The sequence below is a fragment of the Excalfactoria chinensis genome, chromosome 10 (assembly GCF_039878825.1).
Source record: "Excalfactoria chinensis isolate bCotChi1 chromosome 10, bCotChi1.hap2, whole genome shotgun sequence".
In the NCBI taxonomy this organism is placed as follows: Eukaryota; Metazoa; Chordata; class Aves; order Galliformes; family Phasianidae; genus Excalfactoria; species Excalfactoria chinensis.
This window is the reverse complement of record NC_092834.1, coordinates 162,355-176,630: the sequence shown is the minus strand read 5'-3', so window position 1 is coordinate 176,630 and position 14,276 is coordinate 162,355. Positions and strand designations below refer to the sequence as shown.

Sequence of the window (14,276 nt, the reverse complement as noted above, 5' to 3'; positions counted from 1 at the left end):
CACAGCCCCAGCAGCACAAACAGGAGTTTGCTATGTCATGGAGCAGCATGAGGAAAGCTCCACACAGCCATCCTGCTGCCTGCGCGCTCAGAGCACGCACAAGGAGAGTCCTCAATACGTTTAACAAGAAATCCCTCCACAGAGGAGTGGGCTGAGAAGCCTTTGAATGCCTGGTGGGCACTAGTGGTGAATTCCAGGAAGAAAAAATTAAAAAGGATGCTGGGAAAACTATTCTAAAGAAAACTGACTTTCCCTTTTTGGGGGCAGAGGGAAGGACGGAGCTGCTGTAAGCAGAGCATCTCTGCGGTGGTGCCTGACCCTGTGCAAGCAGCAGCAACTGCCACAAACGTGGCACAGAGAGCAGGCAGCCATATCTCATTCTGGTCTGACCTTTAGAGGACAAACAGGAGTCTAGAAAGTGCCAGCATCAGCCTGGCTGAGGAAAGCAGGCAGCTTCTGCTTCTGGGAAATCAGCCACAGAGAAAACAGCCACCTTCACATTGTGAGTTATGGCCAGAATGCATCTCCACGCAGGAGGAAAAAAGCCTGGGCAGCTCCCCAGATGCTAAAGGGCAGAGCACAGTTCACAGTCCCATTAGCTTCCACAGGCTGTAAATTAGAGTCCAAAGCTGACACAGCACTTATGTAAAATCAATCATTTTACTAATGGTCTGTTTTAACAAATATTTAATATTTTCCTTTGAAGTTAAAGTTGTTTAGATTGCAACAGAATGCTTGTTTGAACAAAACATTAGCTAAAATTACTGATAAAAACTGTTTTTTTTGTTGTTGTTTTTTGGGTTTTTTTTGTTTTTGTTTCTATTGGTGGATCTAAGAGATGGTGTATAATAACTTCCCTTATCACACTGCTACTTCTCAGGAGAACTGGCTGTGCTTTAGGGTAAGGATGGGCTGCACAAGAGGAGAGACTGCCTTCTCACAAAACACCAAGATGGTGAACCAGCAACCAGGCAAGAGGTGGGAGAAAAATATTTAAGGTATGGCAGGCAGTTGCTACTTACTACATCCCAAGAGATACTCCTTCCAGTTACTTGCCTGTGCTTTCCTGCCTTGCCTATTTTCTTGCCATCTACAGCTCCTCTCCCAGGCAACTTCTATTTCTATACTGTGCCAACTATAGCAACTATCTCACTGCTTTTTAATTGCACATACTGTCTCACTTTTATGCTAAAGAGCAATTTGATAGCCCAGGCACTTTGGAACTCCTAATTGAAGGCAGATGTTCACTTTGGAAGCAGTTGTATCTATTTTCAGAAGTTACCATTCTAACCATTTGTTAAATGTCCCTCAGCTGGAAGCTATATCACAGCTAAGCTGCATTAATAGGTAAGATGAACACTTTTGTCTAGTTTGCCAGGTGCAGAATCAGCCAGGAGAGATTCTGTTCCCTGCAGCAGCATTGCTGACTCAAGCTCTCCCTGCATCCTTGGCTGTGAAACAGTGCAAAGTATTCACATGAATTAAGAACACAGCTCCGCATAATGGCATTATCTCCATCTGTGAGGAGCCGGAAGCAGAGCTGATCAAACGTACACTAAACCCCCACAAGGAAACCCAAGCACACCTTAAAGCATCACTCATAAGTTGTCCACACTCCACCACCCCCAGCAGACTGATAGATGGCCCCTTTGAAGAGATGGCCATCCTAAGAAGCTTTTCTTTTCTCTCAGCTGATTGTATTGAAGATGACTTGCTGAGTGCAGTCTCTAAGACATAGTTATGAAACCACCTGCAGACTGCACATACAGCAGTGCTAGAGCACCAAAGTCTACTCAAGCTCTGGCAGGATGCAAAGAACACCCATCCTCTGCCAACACCCATCCTAGCTGCATTTTTACTCTGCACTCCTGGATCTTGTTGCCACTTCATAAATTCTCTGCATGATCTGGATTCCTGGGATTTGATTCACAGCACGGAGCACAGTGATAACGAATATGATACAGAAAGTTACTTTAAAGGTGCAGAGCTTCAAGGCCACTGGTCCATTCTGCCAGTAAATGCAGGGCTTTGTCTGCTCAGCATGGAGAAGAGAAGCCAAGGAGAGCTCTGAGCTCTGCACTGACCTCACTGAAGTCGCACTCTATAACTGGAGTCCCTTCTTAATGCTATCAAGCCTAGCCACACATCCTTCAGTCTGCAGTCTCCACTGTGCAATCAAGGACTGCATTTACAAACCTGGGAAAATAAGGAGAATTGGAACTGAGAACAGGAGCACATTTGTCCCAGAGCCCCACACTTGTTTGGCTCTGTCAGAGCTATGCAGTCACAGGCCCCTTCCACAGTCCCACGCATCCCATTTCTTTGTAGACAACCTTTGCTTTAGAACATGGATGAGCAGCATGAAAGAATCTTCCTAACAATTAAATCTCCCATTCAAATCGAGCAGTCAGGATCTGAGTCAAAACATGCACAGTGTTTGTACCCACCAGCCTGCAAGCTGCCTCTTCAAAAAGATACCACATATTTGTTTGAAGTTATTTACTTCTTTTGCAACTTGTAGCGTGCTCTCAGCTCTCCCCCGAGTACCGCAGTTCACCCTCCTGCACTGTTCAGGAGGCTCTTACAAACACAAACCTAGCCAGACAGGAGGGGAATCGCTGACTGTGCGCCCACCCACTTTTCCTCCAAGATCAGCGTTAGTACCTAATGACGGGCTGACATCCTTGAGGCAACATTAAAAGAAGAGATATTTAAGGCCTTTTCCTTCTAGTTTTTTCCTCAGTTATTTAAGAATTCGACAGCAGCACTTAACAGAGAATAGCACAAATGTGATGGCTGGATCCCAGTGAAACAAAGGAAGTGGAAAAGCAATTCAGGCAAAATCTTTTAAATGAATCTCTTAACCTGAAAGTTGGTAGATGAAACAAAAGACCTAGACTTGTCAGTTACACTTCCATGCTTTTTTTGGTTTTTTTTACACCACCATCTATTTGTCCCTGTGGCATGTGTGAAAAATAGCACCCAATTTTTATGGCTTTAACCTTTTCACTTGAAGTCAGAATTGACATTTCTCAAGACTACCAACATGGAAGTACATTCCCCAATGCACTGATTGGTGCCTGTAGATCAGTACTCCTCCTCCTCTTCCACCTTCCCCTCCAGAGCCTCAGCAGTTCATTGAACTCACAGAAAGGTTTCTTGTACTGCAGAACGCCAAAGTGACACAAAATCTTACACACCCGGACCTACTGTGAAACTGGGGCACAAAGGAGTTTCTGGTTAATTGCAAGAGTCTTCACAAGAAAGCCCATAAAAGACAATATGTATAGAGAGAGATGTGTCTGCTATCAGTATGTCCTGTTGAACATTAAAGCCTAGCCCACCTGTGACTTACACTCCTGCTCCCATTTGAGATTCTCAACTTTCACCCTTGGAAAGGCTCCATTCAAGCATTTATTTTCTAAAGTAAAGTTTCATTTCTATTGAAACACAGAAACTGGGGTGATGATGCCTTTTTGGAATGTACATGCGGACCCAAACTATATTCCCCACTAAAAAAGCACAGAAAGACACTAACTGAACACTATACTATCCATTTGAGGGATCTACCCTGCAAGTCTCTGAGGCCTGTCTCTGATTACCTGCGTATGCAAATAACTTTTTCCTCTTCCCTCCCATTCCCAGAGATGATCCATCAGACCAGCAACTGCTCTCTACCCTTTCCAGGTACTTTTGCCTAGCAAACGCCATACTTCTTTTGAAGGCCTGCAGGCCTCTCTCACCGACCCATCAATGGAAGCTTGTGATAACACACGTGGCACACTGAGCTGTGCTTGCCAAGTGGGCAGTAAACCTCTGACACACACCACCAAGGTATGCTGCTGCATCCTTATTTGGCTTCTGTTATTCTTCTGTGAGATGCAGCCATCCCAGAGTTACCTTGGATGCTTTGCATGTGAAAACATACACGAGAACAAGGCCATGTCACACTGAGGAACTCCTCTCCCATCCTCACCCAGGCGCCTGGCCTCCCTCTTTTGGATGTGGCCCTCTGCAGTACTAGATAGCATGCACAGCTTCCTCACTTTCACCAATAACGGCCCATGCTGGCCACTGCTCCCTGTATTCCTGAGCTCAAGTCCATCACTCAGCCCCATTTCAGCTGAGAACATCACTAAGGAACACAGACAGAAGGAAGAATGGCAAAAATGATGCAATAGGACATTCCTCTTATGGATTATCTCATCGGGAACAAAACTACTACAGAACCGATGACCCAACCTTGACAGAGCAAAGGAAATGAGGGGAGAATAAAAGGGTTCCCGGCTGTGATACAATTGTCACTTGCTGAAGGAAGCATAAGGACAGTCACGTGGTTGAGATGCAACTGATCAGACAGAGCAGTCAAGGAGACAGGGAGGATACTGACCTTATGCAGCAAAAAGTCCCCTGCCTCATCGGAAGAAAGAGGAGCCCCTTTCATTCTGGAGAAGCATCCAGCCTGCACGGCTGCTCGCAGCGGGACCAGAGATACTGGGAATAGAAACAGTCGCGTCTCTGAGATCAGAGTTTAAACTGGAGCTTGTTTTTTCTGCAGTCATAAGCCAGCAGGCACCAGCTGCAGAATTTGCCGCAGTGTGTGTGCGTGTTCTTGCGTGCGCGAGTGTGCAGCAGCCACGCTCCTCCCTCCGAGCTCACTGTGATAAATATGTCCCAGCTCCCTCCTCTTTCTCCTTCCTACATCACCGAGTGCAGCCCGACCACTCTCAGCCCCCACACGCAGCAGCCCTTCTCTCCTCTATTCAGAAAGCTTTTGTTGGCATCACTGCTGACTTTAACTGCTCCCCCCGTCAATGAAGTTCACCTCTCCTCCCCCTCAACCAAAGCAGCGCTCAGAACAGAGAGCAGAAGAAATACTGACAATCACACAGCCTGTTATCCTCCAGCCCTGCTCCAGCTTCTCTCTCTCTCCAAAAATAATAGATTAAAAGCCCTATTTTAAATGCTTCACTGGGTGTCAGCACTAGCATTCAGATGATTTAATCCTTTAATGAGATGTTCATTAGGTGCAACTCTGAGGGATGCCAAAGACACCCTACAGAAAATACAGAACATGTGCCTGTAGTTGTCCCCTCATACCACTGATGATGCACCTTCTCCCCCCCTCAAAATTGGAGAAGCTGCCTTCCACAGCAGGGTGGGGGATAACAAAGAACCACTACCAGCAAAAAGAAAGCACTTCGCTCTTCTCTCTTCTAAAGCATAAAAAGCTTCCTGCAGCCTGCGAGGACAAACGCCCACTTCACTCCTGGCCACATCTCATCTCTGCTGCCCTGGAAAGACCGCATCATATTCTAAAAGATCCTTCCTCCCCCTCAGCCCAGCTGCAAGTTCGGATGCTTTGTGGTTTCTCCTCCTGGAAGAGCAGAGCTTTGAGCAGCTCGGAACAAGACTTCAGCTACTTCAGCACACCTCACATGTGGGTGTGCAGCACCGAAGGAGAAAGGAATTTCAAGAGCGCCCCCGGACCCCCCTTCCCTGGAACCAGCGGTGACAGTTCACAGCCTTAGCAGCCCCCCCCTCCCGTTAAGCATCGGCCACATTTCACCATCAGCGTCGGGTAAGGCGTCAGCGGCCGTCACCGGACCGGGCCCAGAGGCAGAGCCCAGGAGACGCCTCCGCCACCCTCACCCCTCCCGAGGCGCCCACCGGGGCGGGGCGCAGAGCCGCAGCTCCCCGACAAGCAGAATGCCCCCTCCAGATTTTCTTCTGGATTCATCTCGATGCTTCTTTCGCCGCGCTGATGACACGAGTGCAACGAACAGCTGAGCAGCCGTGGAATTCAGCCCGCTCCTACGCTCCGGCCGCGAGCAGCCGAGAAGGGCGATGTCCTCACGCGGACCATAAATCCTAGCTCCACCTGCGGCCGTCTCGCCCTCCGGCCATTAGTCTCCCCTCTCCATCACCGCCCAGTCTCTCTCTCCGCCGCTCCCCAGTGAGGCGAGCGCCCAAGGGAGGAAAAGCGCATCTCCTGCGGAGGGCTCTGCGGAGGTATCCGCCGGCACGGGCGGCGCGCAGCAGACCCAGGGCGCTGCCCGGCCCCAGCCGCCCATCGCGCAGCCCGAAGGGCTCTTCGCAGCCGCGGGCAACCGCGGACCGAGAACAAAGCGTTACTGCCCCCAGCAGCGCCAGGGGCTTCTCGCGGACCCGCAGCCTCCACCGCCCGCCCGAGCTCCGCAGCCCCCGGGAAGGGCGGCGCACGTACCATCGTGTCCCGGCTCAGCGGCGGATGCCCGGAGAGCCGCAACGGTGCGGACGCCGGGGGTTGCGGCGCGCAGCTGCTGTGTCAGGGAGAGCCGAGGGAGGAGCCGCCCGGCCCCCGCCCGCCGCGGGGCTGCATTAACCCTCTGCGGGCTGCGAGCCTCTCGCGGAGACAAACGCGGCACCTCGGTGCCCACGGCCGGCCAGCCTCGTGCTGCTCCGGGGCTGAGAAAGGCCGAGTTCTGACAGTGAGAATCTGGGCCAACGTGACCACCGGAACTTCGGCTGACGCCCCAGAATACGTGATAGCGGATGGACTCCTGCACACAGTTCTCATCTTAGCAGAATATTCTCTCCCCCAGCTGCCTGTACACGGGCTGCTCCTTACTGAGCGCCCCATAGCAGGGGCACTCCCCACCTCATCTGAGGGTTTGTATCAATTCAGACGGCCTTCAGGTGCAGCATCCTGACACAGCCGCGCCAGCAGCGCACACCCACCGACCGGCTGCTGATACACAGACATGCCAAAGACAATTCCAAATCCCACCCAAGTGATAAACAGAACCTGAACGAGTAATGCAAAAATGCCAACAATCTGACCTCTGCATTTTACTTCCAGCACAACGTTCAGAAAATTATTTAAATATTTAACTAAAAACCTTGTAATTCAACTCTTAACCGCTACCAGAGCCTCTGGCTCATTGGACCCGCAAGGCATCATGCAGGGAAACTTCCTTGTCCCTACCCTGCTGGGCTCAAGCTATCAGCCCAGCTCTGGAAGGCTCCATGGCACACAGTTACTGCTTGGCACAGGAGCTGCCAGAAGTAACTTGATTTTCATAGCAAGTACTAAAACCACTACCAGTGTCCTGCTTGCCTCACACAAGATCCCACCCTACTCTTATATTTTAGAATTAATGAAGAAAGCTGGAGAGATCTTACCCAGCCTACAACAGCAGGCCATCCCACTCATCTTTCAAGGGCTCTCCGAGACAATGGAAAGCTCAGGAACAGAAATATCACTGAAGTTTGCACAGTTTTAAAATAAATGAGAGACTTCTCTTGTAGCTTCTGGCTGATGCAAATCATCAGCAAATATCAGCCAACCTCTGGAAAAATTATCACAGTGGAGTCTAATATCTGAGATCTGCGTGTGTGTGCGCTTTAAATAGGTAACACACCCTCACCCCTATTTAAAAAGGCCAAAGATTAAAATGCTCTCAATGAACAAGTTTCAGCTTCATGTTGACAAGAACAGCCCCACACTGCCGAACTGCTCCATCACCGCTGGCACATCCCAGCCTTCTGCCTGACAGCTCCAACATCAAAGCAGAGGCACCACCACCTGATGATGCCAGCAAAGCTCTGAATGAAAAGCACAGAGCTCTCAATACACTGAATTCTATCCTCCGTTAGCCCACATCTCAGCTTCTGAGGTCTCCTTACAGAAAGCTGTCCAAGAGGAGGGGCAGCACAGCAGCGCTCTGTATGGAGAAGACTTCAGGACTATGCAAGAATTTGTTTGCATCCACCCTGTTAGAGGATTTTTTTCTTTCACTTCCCACTTAATGACACTTTCACTGATTCTTCACTTCCAAAAAAACAAACAAACAAAAAAACAAACAAAAAACACCAGTTTTCTGAAGACCCTGACAAATAATGTTTAATTTCCTCTTCATTATCGTGATTTCTGCACAGGTACAATGAGTTTTACTCTTGTGGGGCTTTACAAGGAATTTCTTTTTTCATTTACTTGCTCAGTACTCCTGAATCTTTCTGTGCAATTATTTCATGGCTCTTTCCATCTCTGTTCCTTATTTACATGTATTGGCACCTTCTCATTCTCTACGATTTCCTCCATTCTGAAGATTTACTTTGCCCTTTTGCCTGTTTGGTGTAACTATCTGTCTGAAATGCAGTGACACCTTGTTAGACCTCAAGAAGCTTTTGACACTTTATTCTTTCAACTGCTTTGCAGAATTAGGCTACTTTTCCTTGATTTGACAGTAATCTTTCCATCCTTCTAATAGCTGAGTGCCTAGGGAGCTGAGAGTCTACCATAGACCTTAACTTGCTGTGGTACTTGGGAAGTTTACACAGGTGGATAACCCACATCATCCGTTACATTCAGCTGCTAATCATTTTCTTCACCAAATGAGGTTTTACCTTCTTGTCAGTTGCATCCTTAATGACAGTCCTGGACCCACATTATCAGTCTCTTCTCCAATTTTTACTTGAAGCAAACTCACCAGCCCTGTGAGTTTTCTTTGGCAACACTCTGGTCTCACTTGTCCCAGAAAATAGGGTTTTAAAAATGGTGATCTTAAATTAACTCAGCAACTCAAAAGCTTTAGGGAAAATAACAGATGACCTGACTAGAACTCTCAATGGAAAGGATAAAGAGGTTTTTAAAATCAAGGCTGCAGAACTGGAGCAATCATGAGTAGTACTGAACGACCAGAAGAAACACAGGAGAAAGGGACTGAAGCAAATACTGGGGCACAGCAGGAACCAGCACATTCCCTGCTTGAGGATGACTCTGCAGCATCCAGAGGGCAGCTTAATGCAGCAGAGGAAGGAGGTGCTAGGATCAAGCCCCAGTCACTTCAAGGAAAAACTGCTCCAAACATTTCCAGTAAGCAGCATAAGCCTACCTGAAGAAGAGCTTGTGCCTTCTATGTGTGCAGCACCCACACTGGCTGTACTCACTCAGCAGCTTTTGCCAGCATTGGTCCTCACTGAACACCCACAAGACTTCTGCAGGCAGAGGCACAGCAAAGCTTTTCACACATCTCAACAGATGTACAGAAGAGCAGAGAAGGTATAAACCAATCCAGCACTGGGAAGTAACAAAGACACACAGCCAAGGCAACCTGAGAGAAACTACAAGAGCCAAAATTGGGGGCAGGATCCCTCCCCTCCTATTCCAGACAGGTTTGTCTCAGATTCCATTCTCTCTCTGAACCAGCCACTAATCTTTTATAACAGGCACCATCTACTCCAAGAAGGATCCTGGGGACTCACATTTTCCAACTTTGTTTCTAAGACTTGAACAGAGACTGAAAGGTTGCTGACATCTTTAAGAGAACAGTCAGTCAAGAGGCACTAATTTACCAGATGCTGTTAGTTATCCGTCTAACAGATGTCATGCTGCTTTACAGAGAGGATACCTGTAGGACAGCTCTGATAAACTCATAACGGATCCTAGGAGGCAAACCAGCAACAAAAAGAGGCAACTGTGAAGATAATGCAAACTGAAATAGGAAGCTGCACCTGGCAGCCAACCTCAAAGGGAGGCTGGAAAGAAAGTGCAGTAAGTTTTTGAAATTGCAATGGCACAAGAAGAACTCCCAGAACAAAACACTCTGGAAAGTTTGCAATATTCCAAACTGTTGTTACACGACTCAGGCAAGGCTATAGAGGACTCTCTTAAAAACATACAGCTCTTATTAAATCATACATTGCTTAATGATGATTCTTAGCATATTTAGAGTAGGAAAATTGTGACATTGAAATAGGCATTTTCTTTATGCAACATAAAGTGAGTAGCTGTCATATTCCTGGAAACTACAGACCCCGTAACTTGTTTTCACACAAATTTGAGTGGCGTTCTATGCAAGCTTCTCTCACAATAAATCTCACTGTGAAGACAAGCAAAGAAATTCAAGAAAAACAAACATGAAGAGATACTCCAGGAAATAAGCAAGTTCTGAGATTACAGACCTGCTCTTCCAGGCACAGCTCAAATTGAAAGCAAGAATGCGCAGGTCACGTAGTGCAGTGCAAGTAGATTGTGAGCAGAGTAGGGGTATTACCATTAACAGCTCTTTGCTGCTTGTAAGGCTGCATTGGTTGTTACTATACAGATGGCAGCAAATGTACAGAAGGAGTAGGCAAAGGAAAACTCACCAGTGGTGGTGCCTTGGCTGAGGAAGCTGGGGCAGTCCTCACTGGTGAGCGATCTCCAAGAGATGCTGCTTCAGTGGGATCAGCCCTTAAATGAGGTCTCAGAGGGGATGGAGTTGAGCTCCATCCCTTCAGGGAGCACAGCTACATCACTCTCACCTGTGCTCCCACAGCTGACCCCATACTTGCCTCAGCTGATTAATCAGAGGTTCAGGCTGTGATTACCAATCTCCCATACAAAGGCCTACTATAGTCAAAAAAGGAGAAAAACACTTGAAATACTTTTTAAACCAAAATCAGAGATCAAATGGGACATCCATTTCAGACACCATTCTCTCCCACTTTATGTCCTATTGCAGGATGAGATCAGCACTGCAGTGCAAGGATGCAGCTCAGATGAAATCTGAGATCAGAAACAAATGGAAGGAAAAATCAATAACCACTTCTGAATTATTCATCTCCATGAAATATGAATAAAAGTGCAAGTAAATCTCATCTTTAAAGCAGCAATCCTATGCAAGTCTTCTTCACAGGAGACAAATTGTCTACTGCAGATTTTCCTGTAGAATTGTTAATATTCAACAAAATTTCAGAAGCAAAGCAGTAATATTAGGTCAAATCTACACTATTCACCCAGGTGAAGGCAAAGTGGCGTTGTGAGCAGCTGTAACCAACTTCCACAGCAGCCACTGTCAAAGGGAAGCAGACAAGATCCAGAGCAGGCTTCAATTTACAAAGCTATGAGCAGAACTGCTGAGCAGAGGTCATTTGAAATCAAATATAACCCTGTTATGTTCTTTCAGGATTTGTTCCCATCTTCATTTTTTGTTATTAACCATGAGGAATCCATTTAAGAAAGGGCTGAGATATAATGATCAGTTATTCACGTGCTACTACCCCAAGGGCTGACTGGTATAGATTCAGTATTTCTCAGCAATTCTATTTTTAGAAATAAATCAAGCAAGACAGTACCCACATCCACCAGGATGAGAAGCACTAAAGAAAAGAAAGCAATGACGGCATGCTTCCTTCACTCTGCATCCCCAACAAAGAACCAGACCTTCCCCAACAATTTCATCATTAATTCTCTTCTTCTATCAACTTTAAGGGTTGATCTCACTGGGTCCATCCAGTCAGACCCTGGCACCTGGATTCTTCGTATATGAAAGATAAAGCAGCAAAACTGATTCAGTACGGTGCGCTCCTTCCACATCCCAGGAAAATCTCAAAAAGCAGCGTCATGATGAACCCATTTCCTCTTTGCCTCCATATATGCCATATGTGATTGTAGAATTTGAGCTACACAAACTGCCAGCAACACTGAACCACAACATTCAGATTTAGAAGCAAGAGTAGTAATTTAGTATGGCAGGTTCTGACTTCAGAAAAGCTAGCAGTGAACTCATGACTGCAGTTGCTCCAACATTGGTAGCCCTGATCTAAGAGACAGGAAAGACTGGAAAGTTCAGAAGGCAGAAAGAACAAATCTGGCTGAGATTTTTGTCTATTTTGAATAAGAATGAGCTGAAAGTACAAAAGATATCCATGTAAATCTTGTTTGTTAAATAATTAAGCCAACACAGTTTGATCCGTGGAGATATTCTGCTTGCACAGGGATATTTGCCCACTAGCACTGCAATTACAGTTCTGCTAATAAGCTTTCCATACACACCAGCCTTAACAACAACCAAGGGAAGGAGAGGGATGGAGGACAACCATTACCTTCATTGGCCAGGATTTCAGTCACAGCAGTATCTGAATGCAGTGACTGCAGAAAGACCCTCACTTCTGCAGTGAGTGAACCTCACAGTTAAGACCAATGGTATTATATATAGATAATTTGTTATATAACATAATCAATAATATATAATATATATAATATATATAATATATATATTATATATATTATATATATTATATATATTATATATATTATATATATTATATATATTATATATATTATATATATTATATATATTATATATTATAGATAATTTGTTCTTTCTGGGTCAGAAGAATGGAGCACAAAAGCCTTAAAAGATCTGCATAACAAAAAAAGTCACAACAGTCTACAATCAAGTATACAATGTTAAAATGTGTTGTTTTGTTTCACTGAAGACTGAATATCCTTTCTTTTGCAGTGGTCTTAATTTTTCAAGGTCTGAACTTCGGAACTGACTCATTTGTTCCCTTCTTGCTCCAGACAAACTAGCAGGATAAGGCAATAAGTAAAAAATTACAGATGGAAGAGGAGTGTAACGTGGAGCCAATGCTGAACCACGTTCGCTCTACCAAGAAATAAGGAAAAGCTGATGATTATTGCGCTCAGCCTCATGAAGTTTTCAAACCAAGCAGCAAAGGCCAGTTGCTACTTCAACAGACAGATGCTTCTAGACTCAGCGCCTTTAACAACATCTGCTAAGTCCATTTTAAAATTCATGATCTTCAAAGACTGTGATAATTTCTCAGCGTCAAATAGAATACGTGTCATCTCAGATCCCCAGACAAAGCAGCACCAGAACAGGAAAGGAGAACAGTGCCTCCAGTCTGCAGTTTCACGTATCTGCAGAGAGGAAAGCAGCGTTCATTCCGGCAATGCCACAGTTAACAGGGCAAGGCAAAATCCTGGACCAGAGCCAATCAGACTCAGGGACATCTGCTTTTTAAGGAGGTAGGAATTACGGCATTAAAATTACAATAGCGCATGACAACAATTAATCTCACAGAAAAATAGGATTATCGGGATCCTCCAACACTGCTTTTCACTTCTCTGAATCTGTTTTCCCAGTGGAAAAATTTACTTCCTGAAATAGCAGCTGAGATCCTAGAGAAGATCACTCCAGGGGATTTCTGCTTTTTTCATCCAAGCTGGACGCAGCAGAACGCCACAAATACTTTCATGATGCGGGCTGAGAGCCTGACAGCACTTCAGTGATGCACGTGTGGGCAGCTGATGACATGGCTCACTCCCTTGCACGTTAACGCTCCTAGTTGCTCCACTCTGTGCCGGAGCACAGACAGATTACTTTTGCTGGCTGTAAGCTGTGATATCTTCTACTTTAAGAAGATAGGCTCAGAAGTTCTGCTTGGTTTCTCTGCTTTTTCTTTTCTAGATGTACTTAGTGCGGGCAGAGTAAAAGCTGAATGGCTCAGCTCTGCTTGCTCAGCCTGAGGAAGAGGGGGGCACAGAGCATCCTAAGCCACTTATCTTCAACCGCTGAAATGCTCCACTCAGGTAAACAGGAATTGAGAGCAGAGGCTGGGCAGAGGCTCCCCCCTCCAGCCCATGCCGGAACTTGAGAATTTTAAAAGCAAAGAAAGATCTGAGGAGCTAAAACAGCAAACAATTGAAGTAGAGTGAAGCAGACCAAGAATTCTGCCCAGAACATGTTTATACACAGCTGTTGGACTATCACATGTTCAGGATTATTTTCCCGCTTAATCCTCCTTCCATTTTGCCCATCATCTTGTTTATCTGAGCAAGTTCACAAGGACTGGAAAAGCCACTGCAGGTAGGGGCACTAAAGGGGCACCAGCCACAGTAAACTAACAATATGCTAAAAATACATCAGCACAGCTTCTGTTACCAATCTCTAAATATGAGTGATGTTAGAATCCCAGCAACATTCATACAGTCACCCAGAGCTTGCATTGACTTGTAAGAATTGTATCTACTTTCACCATTACTACAAAACACAAAAAACATGGAATTCTCCAAAGAGCAGCAGACAGTGTTAGGGGTCAGTGTTGCTGTACCTCTGGTGCTTACAATGCACACAGCCACCAAGAGAACGCTGCCTTTGTCAAGTCAGAGAAACGTCACTGTAGCACTGCAAAAAACAACAAACAAACCCAGAGCATGGAGCAGATACAAGAGCACAGTTACTTGAAGCATGACGCCTATCTTGGAGATCAGGTAGTTACTGGTAACTGTTCTGTAGCACACAGATCATTCAGACTGCTACCCAGTGACTGGAAGCTGCTAATTTTATCAAGTGGAGAAAAAGGTGTCCTCAACAGGTTTTGGTTTTGTTTTGTTTTTCCTTTTTTCCTGTTTTTACACTGATACTGAATGGAGTCACACCCCTCTTCTTTCTTCTTATCTGGCCATCCTGCTCAGAGCTGCTAAACACTTATTTAAATAAGAT

The 14,276-nt window shown here is 45.8% G+C and overlaps 1 protein-coding gene across 4 annotated transcripts in view; it reads right to left on the bottom strand.

The window, feature by feature from the left end:
* MAP1A (microtubule associated protein 1A) overlaps positions 1-14,276 on the bottom strand; it is a 44,121-nt gene that overhangs the window by 20,807 nt on the left and 9,038 nt on the right. The window contains exons 1-2 of one of the 4 annotated variants that reach the window (XM_072345146.1): positions 6,227-6,319; positions 4,391-4,494 (exon numbers count right to left, since the gene is read on the bottom strand). The exons of 1 other annotated variant lie outside the window; for it this stretch is intronic. The gene's annotated coding sequence lies outside the window, so the exon portion shown is untranslated. Of the gene's footprint in view, positions 1-4,390; positions 4,495-5,670; positions 5,956-6,226; positions 6,320-14,276 lie in introns of those variants that run through there. 2 more of the 4 variants (XM_072345147.1, XM_072345145.1) reach the window with 2 other exon arrangements.